Here is an 8952-nt window from a genome sequence, read left to right as displayed (position 1 = left end):
GACAGAGCGATCCGGCGGGGGCCGGGGCTGGCCTTGCGCGGCGGCGGGGAAGTGCCGGCAGCTGTGGGGATCAAGGGTGGGGGGTGCAGGGGAGGATGTATTCCCCACGCGCTCCGCCAGCTGCACGCTCCACCAGCTGCACGCGGGGAAACTTAAAAGAGAAAGCTAAGGGCGGGGGTCTTTCATTCCCCCATTTCTCTTGTAACTGAATGGAATCTTTCATTCAGAGGTCTCTGGATACTCTGGATCTATTTGCTTTAGCTGATGATATTGTTGAGTTAAGACTAAGGCCTGTACAACAGATAGTCGTTCTCTGATGAATTGAGTCAGTTTGTTCAGAATGCAGGGACCAAATATGAGGATCAAAAATAGAATAACCAGAGGTCCCATGAGCGTGGATATAAGGGTAGTCAACCAGGGGGACTTAGCGAACCATCCTTCGAACCATCCTTGTTGAGACTCAAATAGCTGTTGCCTCTGTTTTAGCCTCTCCCTAAGTTTGGCCATGCTGTCCCTAACTATTCCTGTATGATCTGCATAAAAGCAGCATTCTTCCTTGAGGGCAGCACATAGCCCCCCTTCCTGTAAAAATAATAAATCTAATCCTCGTCTGTTCTGCAGGACCACCTCAGAGAGTGATGTTAAGGATTTCTCGAGTGCACTGACTGACTCTTCTAGGACCTGGATATCCGTGTGCATGGCTTGTTGTAGAAGCTTAAAATGATTAATTCCCTGTAGGGCAACGGTTCCGGTCCCTATGCCGGCTGCTATGCCCCCCACTGTAATTCCTCCTAATAATAGGGCCACGGTAAAGGATATTGGCTCCCTCTTATATCGGGTTGAATTCTCTAGTACGCTGTAAACATATTCAGGTTGGTGGTATGTGACTTTGGGCCAAAGTTCTATCAATATACAAAAGTCAATGGTAGTGTTGAGAACAGTGGTAGAGACACAGGGAGTCAACCCAGTACTGCAAGCCCAATAAGTTCCATAAGGGGCAACAAGGTATCGGCTGTCCTGAGATAATGGCTCTACTTGGTTACATAATTCTTGATGTGAGGGAGGAATCCTGCCTATGCATAGCCCCTTTCCTGAGACCTCAGACAATGTGAGCTTGTGCTGCATGGCAGTTTCACAACTGGTAGGCGCTGAGGTCTGGTGACGCCGGACCCAGACAGTGTCCCCGATCTGGTAGGAATGGGGAATGGTAGGATGGTCCCTCTGGTCTTTATAAGTTTTTTTTTTTTTTTTTAAAGGTGTGAGCCCATATGGCCTAGGGGTATGCTAGGGGGAGTAGGAGGGCCCAGTCTCTAGTGTCCCCATCAGGGAGTGATAGGTACTGGCATCCCCACACAAGGGAGTTCCCTTTGACTTAGCACTTCAACCAGGGAGAATGGACGGCGAAATTCTTTTCCAAACTGCTTCCTGCTGACTTTGGGACGAAGTTAGGGACCCCAGAAGGTTGAAATGCTAGTCAAAAACAAAAAGGAATTTAGGCAATGGGGAATCCATCAGGGGCTTCTGGTTAGCAGACATTGTTGCAGAGATAGGGGGTGTCCATATCAGCAGACTGGTTCACATCCATAGCAAGTCTAGGGTTCGCAGTCTACTTAGAACAGTCTGAAGTCAGCAACTGGTACTCAGATGTCTGTCAGAAGCAGAAACCTGTTTAAGACATATTTAAACTAGGAACAGAGGTTAAAACTTATTTATAGAAGCCCACGGTGCAGAAAAAGCAGATATCTGGATATCTGTTCAAACAGCAAGAACATATTTATAACTTTGAGTCCTAGCAAAAACTACAGATTTGGGCTATAAGCATGTACATTTTTCTTCTGTCCAGAGAGCTAGGTATGGATTGGACAGAGGTGCCTTTGGCCTGATGAAAAGCCCTTTAAGTTTGTACTTAGATGACAACCAAAATAAACTTAAAAACCTTGAGCTTGTGCCTGAACAGTAGATAGTCATTATTTTATCAGCTAACATACTGACTAGTCTATAGTGGATCTGACTGTCTGATGCTGTCAAGCTGACAACCAGTAATATTTCAGAGATCTGAGAAGGGTATATTTTATCCGAATCTACTAAAAATTGACAGAAGCCAGTTAGAAGCAAGTCCATATACAGTTAGCCAAATCCAAGTTTCTCCATTATCGTTGGAGGCAGCTGTCTCAAAGAACAACAATCTTCGCCAGGCCTATATTGTGAGAGGTTTTATTTTCTCTCTGTGGAAGAGGGACATGGAAAAGACTGACCTTGTTTTGTCTAGGCAAAGGGGTACAATCAATTTTCCAGTGCCCAGCAGCTTTGTTCACAGTCTCGGCCAGGTTCTGGCAGGCGGCAGGTTTCATATCTGAGCATCTGCTCATTGGTCCAGGTGCAGGAACTGAGGTGCCTGTAATCTTCGAGTCATTGTCAGGATCTGGCAGTCTGTCTGACATTATAAACTTTAAAGATAACAATTTAAATGCCATATTCTGAAGATCTCTGAAGCATTAGAGGTCTGTTTGTCTGTTTTAATTACTTGCCTTAAGCACACATTAAGTATACAGGTGGCTAGGTAAGGTCTTATTTCTGTAAATAATTTTTAGTCTGACTGTAACTGGTTTTAACTTAGTAAGATGTTTGAAACAGCACAGCTGAACTTAAAACTGCATAGAGCTACCTTATATTCCTTAAACAGTAGCTTAACTTCTTTCTTAGGCAGGGTTTTTCTGTGACTTTGGAGCCTGTCCTGGAATTCGATCTGCCGGACCTGGCAGACCTTGAACTCATAAAGATCTATCTGCCTCTTATTCCCGAGTGGTGGGATTAAAGGCATGTGTCACCAATGTTCTAAACTTAAGGCGTGTGTTACCAACATCCTGAGCTTAAAGGTGTGTGTTATCAACATCCTAAACTTATTTCTAAAATATAAACTGTAATATCATATAATAGATCAGCATCTTTCATAAAACAAAAACTTTACATTGTCAGGCTTTGCTCAAAAATAATTTTAAATTGAAGCTCTTTAAGTACAAACATTAATAAAAACAAACATAAAAAACTGGTTTTAAAAAGAAATTTAAATTCCCTTAAGGTCTTTCTGTAATATATAGAAGCATTAACATTGTAAATCTCAATTGAAAAACTTGTTTCTAAGATGGTACCTCTAATTTCCATGCGGTCATCTTTAGTCAAGATGGCGGTTTAAGTATTCTTTTTTTAATTTTAGCAAAATGGCGACCAGTCAAGTCATATGAACATTTTAAAACAAGTATATATAAAACAGAATTAGCTTAATATGGTTAAAATTTTAGACATGAGAAACCATAGCACAGTTTACATTTTTCTCTGACTTATAATAACCTTTTTTCTGATTTTTAACAACTTTCCTCTGACCTTTTACAACTTGCTTTGACCCTCCATAACTTTCTGTAACAATCTTCTCTGCTATGACTTGCTTGCTTTAATTTTCTATAACCTTTTAGTTCATTTCTCTGACTCTCTTAGACATTCCTATACAAATTTCCTTTTTATTATTTAAGTTTCCTACATTTTTTTTTCTCATTTTTCAGTCAACATAAAAATTTTGTCAAAGTCCCCTTTTCATGAAGTATAGCAAAAAGCACATTGATCCCTGTCCAGGTCGCTGGTGGCCTGCCCTGGATCTTCCGGATCATAGGGAGTATACATCCTATATATTTCTTTTAGTCTCTCTAGAAAAGCGGCAGGTGATTCCTCCGCCCTCTGCATCATCTGCTTCACCTGGGCCAAATTGGTGGGTCGGTGTCCTGCCCCCCCCCCGAGACCCGCTGCGAACACCCGGTGATAGAGACGTCCTACCTGCTTCAGTGGTAAAATCCCATTCAGGTCTTTTAAGAGGGCAAGCTGCATCAATTTCATTGGGCAGCTGTTTCTCCTCCGAGGTTAAGGGGACCTAGGCGGCGGCGGCCGCTTCTGCCTCTGGCGGGGGCGGCGGCGGGCGGTTAGAGGGGGAAAGGAAGGGGGGGCCCTTGGGGTGTCTTTTACCTGAAATATAGTTTGGGGGTTAAAGGTATCATCCCGCGGCCAGCCCACGTCAAAGGCTGGCCATTCTGAGGAACAAAGAGTAATCCATTTGCGTTTATGCACATCAACTACAAAACAAAGACCGAACAACACAGAACAGGCTTTCGCAGCGCAATTTCGACAGAGAGTCGAAAGTAAAACTCCAGAAAACAAATGAGCCCACTGAAGCTCCAAGCGCTAAGGCATCTACCCTAGCCAGAAAACAAATGAGCTCACGGGAGGCTCCAACGCTGCCAGGACGTCTCCTGGAGCCGCGGCCGGGAGTTCCTCCTCCGAGCCGCCAAATACGAAATGTACTCAGCTGGGTACTGCAAACGCAGGCGCAGTTCATAAGACGGATTCAGACAGACAAGACACAAGACGAGACAAGACAGCGGATCCGCACAACGCTTACCTCCCAGACGTGGGTCGGTGGTCCCTGGGCGGGTCTCAATCCCGGACGAGCCCCCAAATGAAAGACCTCAGAAGAGACCCGCACCCAGGAATCAGCGAAACCACGAACTCTGGATGCAAGAACAAGAGGGTTTATTGATGGCGCCGGGCACCCGGGGACTTAGCTTTTTGTTAGGCTAAGCCCTGAGCCCCGGAAGGGGAGTCCTTTTATAGGGGAAAAAGGCACCGTAATAGTCAGGCGAAATGGCCTTTATCTTTTGCCGGTCCAGATGGCTAACCTTGGGACAGAGCGATCCGGCGGGGGCCGGGGCTGGCCTTGCGCGGCGGCGGGGAAGTGCCGGCAGCTGTGGGGATCAAGGGTGGGGGGTGCAGGGGAGGATGTATTCCCCACGCGCTCCGCCAGCTGCACGCTCCGCCAGCTGCACGCGGGGAAACTTAAAAGAGAAAGCTAAGGGCGGGGGTCTTTCAGGAGTCCCACAAAAACACCAAGTTAACAACCATAGCATATTTGCAGAGGACCTAGCACAGACCCATGCAGACTCTGTGATTGCCACTTCAGTCTCTGTGTGGCACTAAGAGCCCTCCTTAGTTGATTCTGTAAGCCATGTTGCCCTGGTGTTCTTGACGACTCTGGTTCTTATAATTCTTTCTCCCCTTCTTCTGTGGGGTTACCCAAACTCAGAGGGAAGAGACTTGGTGGAGATCTCCAACTTGGTCTCTCTCTGCATCCAATGTTTGACTATCCTATCAGCTACTGGAGGAAGCCTCTCTGATGATGACTGAGCTATGCACCTATATATGAGTATAGCAGAATATCATTGGGCATCATATTTTGTTTTCTATTCTAGGCCTTTTGGGCTGTCCATCTTTCAGTTCCTGGCCATCCAGGCAGTATCCTGACACATCCAGGACCAACTGTGCAGGGGTGGCCTTGTTCACAACAGACTTTGTCTTCCCACATTAATCATCAGTCATGACAATGCCCCACAGACATGTCCACAGGCCAATCTGTTGGAGGCCACTCCTCAACTGAAAATTCCCTCTTCCCAGCTGTCTTTAATTTGTGTTGTCAAAAAACAACCAGCACAAAGCATATGTTTGGAATGATATAGGATTCAACAGTTGTAGGTAGCTTTCACAGTCTAGACATAAACTAGGTCATTTTTCAGGGACAACTAACCTAGACTATAATAGTAGTTTGTGCAAAGAAGTGGATCATTGTCTTCCAACAAATGCTGCAGTGTCTTTGCTCTATCCCACAAAGGGTTATGTGGCAGAAGCTTAAGTGTTCTCAGTGACAGGGCTGAGGTGGTGGAACCTTTGGCAAGTGGATCGTAGTGAAGGCAATTAGCTCATGGGGACTCCATTTCCATAGGTGGGTTGGGGTCCCTTAGAAGAGTGTTAGACCTCCTGGAATGGACTAGTTCCCTCATGTGGGTTTATTGTGCCCAAATTCTGAACCCCCAAATCTGAAAGAGACCCATTCAGATGCAAAAGCAAAGAGTCTTTTATTATTTAATGAGTTAACTCTTTGATAAGGGTGGAATGAGAAGGGCCTGAAGGGGCAGAGAGGTGGGGAATTTATTGGGTAGAATAAGGGGACTGTCTTGGGGTCCGCATAGTCTCAGGATTGGTGTACTTCAGGGCTTGGGTGACCTGTCCTGTGTTGATTGGTTAACTGGTTGCTATGGCCTACAGGCCCTCTCAGGGTGGTTGCTATGCTCTGTATGCCACTGTTACCATTAAGAACGCCCAGAGACCGCCAGCTAACTTCTGATTGGTTCCTTGTCAAGTGGAGGATAACTGACCTCCTAGTGACTGGAGCAGGTCCAGCCAGGGAAGAAGGCTGGAAACCAGGCTTACATCTTGCTGTGTCTTTTCTGTGGCTTGTAATGGCTGCTAAATCAGGGGGCTGGGTGAGGGTCTGGTCCCTTCAGGTTTACCATTCTCAACTCCCCTCCCCCCATCATTTTCCTACTCATGTGCCTTTTAGCATGTCTCCTTTCTATTTCCTGTCTTGTGGTCACATAGCCAAGGGGGCTCTCACCTCCAGCTTCCATTTTAGTGGTACATATCTGTTGCCAGAAGCCCCAATTTGTTCATAAAATACCTATCCTCAAGTATTATTTTTTGTCATAGTAATTCAAAATGAGCTAAGACAAATGACCTCCGTAGATTAGGAGCCTGTGACAGTCAGGGTATTTCCCACTGACTATGCTTCTTACCCACGACATGGTAAATGCTGAAATTCAAGATAGCACTTGTCATGATTCTGTAAAATTGAACACTAGTAAGATAAATTTTGTCAGATGTATTATCTGAGCTAGCCAGGATGGTCTTATAAGACGGAAAGAGAATGAGGGTGACTCAAAGAAGATGAGCAACAGCAGGAAAAGCCAAGGGAAGTGTCCTAGTGAAGTCCAGATCTTTAGATGATTGATGAGAAGTAGATGGATAGAGCTGATCGTGAAACAAAAGATTAGAGCAATGACGTAAGAGGTTGGGTTGACCAATGGGAAACCCTGGTGGCTCTAACCGTATCTAAAGTATCAGTTGCCTAACCAACTCTGCTCTGTTTGCTCCTACCTAGGGAACTTTAGAAGCATGAAGAACAATGGTGATGAGACAACTAAACTTGAAGCATGTATGGTCATGGCCTCCCCGGCTCCAATGACCTGTGAGTCTTCTGACTTCAAGGCGTTTGTGCACACAATGGCAGAGTGGAGAAAAGACCTCTTCTCCATATGCACCATAGCTGCAAAGCCTGCTGGTAAAGTCCTCAGGGCCACAGTTAGACTGGGAGGGTGGGGGCATACAGTGGTTCACAGGACTGTGGTGGGAATCTGGATGAGGACTGGAATGTCTGGAAGGACTTTATGTGTTTGCTCTATCTGCATGTTTTATTGGGGTGGGCATTGTTATGGATGAGGAGCACTCCCCCCCTCCCCCAGTACTGTAAAACTAAATGTAGCAGAGTCAGGTCGGTATTGCTTAGCTATACTAAAGGGTTCTGCTCAAGTCCACACTACTTAATTTGAAACAGTATAGGATATCCAGTGTACAAGGAGAAATCAATGGTGTGTTAGAAGCAGAAGTGCTGATGTCAATAATTCTTTGTAAAGAGCCCAGCCCCAATGACCTGTGAATAAAGGGAGAGCTTAGGGTAGAGTAACAGAGAATTGAGGCCTGAATAAAGCAGTGACACCCATATCATTTAACAGGGCCAAGTGTGGCTGGAGAAATGACAGTGCTGTCCTGATTGATCCAGCATTAGTTTTTCCTACCTTGATCTTGGAAAGCAGCTAGTTGCAGTTTGTGTTCATGTGGGAAGAATCCTAATTTACATTTACTGCATAGCACTGTTTGAATTCATCAGCTGCTGTCACAACATGGCCAAAGGAGATTGGGGTTTATTTAAGTTTTTGGTGTAACAGTATGCATTAATGCTTGACTGTGGTTTTAGTGTAACTATATGCATTGATGCTTGGCTGTGGTTTTAGTGCAACTGTATGCATTAATACGTGTGAGGTGCCCTCCCTGGACCCAGAGGACTCAGGTATTGGAGGCTTGGTCTTCATCTAGTGACACTACTGACAGGTCATTATGAGGGGTACTGTAGTTGAATGGGCTATGAGGATGTGGGACCTAGTTTGAGGAGGCAGGTGACTGGGGTGTGACTTTAAAGGGTATGTTTTGCCCCCTGACCCTTATTAATTCCTGCCCCCCCTCAGGCCATAGTGAAGTGAGTGATGAATTAAGTATTCTTCTCCAAAGCTCCATGTCATCACACACCCCATGTAGACGGGGCTAAGCCACCATGGACTGAAATCTCTGAAACCGTGAACCAAAACAAATCCTTCCTCCTCTAAGTTGGTTTTCTCAGGTATTTTTCACAACGTTAAGAAGCTAACACAGTGCATTTTTTTTTAAAGACAGAATTTCATGTAGTCTTGAACTTACTGTATACAGAATACTATAATTGTGATAATTATAGTGTGATAATATCTTAAAGCAGAGAACAACTGAGATCTGACCTAAATGTAGGAGCAACACAGATGACCAATACAGGGTGGTTGATAAGTCTAGGACAATTCCAGAGGCAGGGCCAAATAGTGGAATTCTTAGGATAACTTGGATAAGAGCCACCCATAACATTACACAGGCAACTGAAGCAACTAATATTCTCATTCTAAACAAAAAAAAATATGCTTGGCTGGTCTGTCTGGATTTTAAAGGATGCCTATTTTGTATAGGAAACATCACTAGCACTTATCTATAAAACTACCTCCAAATAAGAGTATACTTGAAGGGGTTCAAAAAGATCAGGATGTGTTTGACTCAGGAAACAAAAAGAAAATCTCTCTTGATTCTTTGGGGCCATTTGAACTATATTCATACATGATTTGGCAAGTGTCTGTAAGTCTCAGTTAAGTACACTAGAGACTATTGCCAAAGCTTATGGGTGCCACCCAGAGGTGACTGGTGGACTTTGTACCAGAACATTCTGGG

The sequence above is a fragment of the Cricetulus griseus genome (genome assembly GCF_003668045.3).
Source record: "Cricetulus griseus strain 17A/GY chromosome 1 unlocalized genomic scaffold, alternate assembly CriGri-PICRH-1.0 chr1_1, whole genome shotgun sequence".
In the NCBI taxonomy this organism is placed as follows: Eukaryota; Metazoa; Chordata; class Mammalia; order Rodentia; family Cricetidae; genus Cricetulus; species Cricetulus griseus.
The sequence above is the reverse complement of the archived record's forward strand: the minus strand, read 5'-3'. Positions refer to the sequence as shown.